Here is a 2,686-nt window from a genome sequence, read left to right on the forward strand (position 1 = left end):
TACAAATGATTACTTCTATTACGAATAGTAAACATTACTATCAAACATTTATTTCTTTTTGTACACTAAAATTTTATATTTTTTCTCATCTCTCTCTCTCTCTTCTCTCTCTCTTTGTCTCTCTCTCTTATCTCCTCTCTCTCACTCTCTTTCTCTCTCTCCTCTCTCTCTCTCTCTCTCTCTCTCTCTCTCTCTCTCTCTCTCTCTCTCTCTCTCTTTCTCTCTCTCTCTCTCATTTGACTAATCATATAGAGTCTGGTGAATAAAGTTGCAAACCGGTTTTGGAGTTAAGTACTACTATTATGGAACAAACTATCAGGATTTATTTTATGTAAGGGTTTGTATTTCTAATAAAACATGCTTATATAACTTGGGCATTTGTGCGTACGAGTATACAACGCATACAACACGCACGCACGCATACATATCAAAAGATTCGGTATCAACAGATACTAAACGTGGACTCTAAGAACAGAACTCCACAGAAATGATTTTTTAAAAGATTTTGAAAGAATACAGTGATAGGGTAAAAAAGAGACAAAAATCCATTTTATTGAGCCGTAAAAGAAATCTTTAACGAGACCAGTTGATGAGAAAAATAGAGAATGCTTTACATTACAAGTTCGTGTGAATGGGAAAGGGAGAAGGTGAAGGAAAGATAAGATATATGAACAATGCGAAATGTTTCGTCAGTGAATGTGAATACATCCAAACACATATTTAAATAACAAAAAAAGTGGCGAGGAATTTCAAAATGGGTCAACGTGTTCGTAGATTCAAATACGTTTTCCGCTTGTATCAGAGGATTTGCATACTTAACAAAATTTCTGCCGAAGCTTGTCCGCCCCCCCCCCCCCACAGCTCTTTTTATTTCTCTTTGTACCTCTTTTTTCTGTTTAAATATTCAAAACCCAAGCAATATATTAAGTCGAACACATAACAGATCATTTTAATACATTAAGATCCAATTTTCACTCGTTTCATTTTATGACAAGTCAGGTGATCGTCCTTGTGGTTTTGTTTTTTTCACTTTCCAAATTTCTGCTATGCAAATTTGCTTCCTAACACAAAACACGTGTCCTGACTCAGTATCGAACTTCAATACCTAAAAAAGACATCACACATATTCATACGAACATACGACATCTAACCCTTTGTCAATGTAAAGTATTTAAAGTCGCATCAGCCGTGTCCATGAATATGTACAAAAGTATTGATTGAGAGACATGCCCTTACACCCAACCCCTCCCTCACCCACTTAATGACGTGGGGATGGGGGGGGGGGGGGTCAGTGTCAGCTGTTAACGAATACATCAATATATTATCATTATATACCCTCCCTTTAGGTATATATAGTTATTATAATAATAATGATAGTGATGATTATAATAATGAAATGAAATGACGATAACATTAACACGACGTAATATTTATTTTTCATTACTACCATAATGAAAATAAAGATATTGATAATACTGGTAACAAAATAATGAAGGTAGTAATAATGATAATGATAATGATAATAATAATAACAATAATGATAATAATGATAATTATGATAATAATAATTATAACAATATTAATAATATATTATTATCAACAATAATAATGAAGATAGTAATAATAATAATTATGATAATAATAATAATAATAATAGTAATAATAACGATAAAAATAATAATACTGCTAACGATATTAGTTATGATAATGATGATAATAATAAAGATAATAACAATAAGATCATTATTAGTAGTAATATCAGTAAGTATTATTAATATTTATTAATATTAATAAAAGTAATAATGATAAGAATAATCATAACAATGATAATGATAATAATAATGATAATAAAAATAATATTAGTAACAATAATATTAATAATTAAAAGGATAATGATTGTAATAATAATGATAATGGTAAAAAATAATGATCTTAAAACTAATGATTACAACAATAATAATAATAACAATAATAAACATTATTGTTATATTAATGATAATGATGATAATGAAAAAATTATAATAATAATGGTAATAATAATTATTACTAATATTATAGTAATAATAATAACAGAAATAATATTAATAATGAAAATGATAGTGATAATAATGATAATAATAATAAAGGTTATAATGATAATAATGATAATAAAACCTCAGTAATAATAATAATTATTATTATTATTATTGTGATAGTTACGCAACTATCTAATAAAAAAAAGCAGATAATAATAATATAATATAATAATCAAAATAATGATATAATAATAATAATAATAATAGTAATGATAATAATAATAATTATATTAATGATAAGTAATGATGATATTGATCATGATGATAATAATAGTAATATAAATAATAATAATAATAATAATAATAATAATAATAATAATAATAATAATAATAATAATAAAATAATAATAATATTAATAATAATAATAAATAATAATGAAAATAAAAAATAATAATAATAATAGTAATACTAATGAAAAAATAATAATAATAGATAATAATAATAATAATAATAATGATATAATAATAAATAATAATAATAATAATAATAATAATAATAATAATAATAATAATAATAATAATTAATATTATTATTATTATTATTATTATTACTATCATTATTGTTACTATTATCATTATCATTATAATAAAAGCATAATGATGATAGAAGT

The sequence above is a fragment of the Penaeus monodon genome, chromosome 18 (genome assembly GCF_015228065.2).
Source record: "Penaeus monodon isolate SGIC_2016 chromosome 18, NSTDA_Pmon_1, whole genome shotgun sequence".
In the NCBI taxonomy this organism is placed as follows: domain Eukaryota; kingdom Metazoa; phylum Arthropoda; class Malacostraca; order Decapoda; family Penaeidae; genus Penaeus; species Penaeus monodon.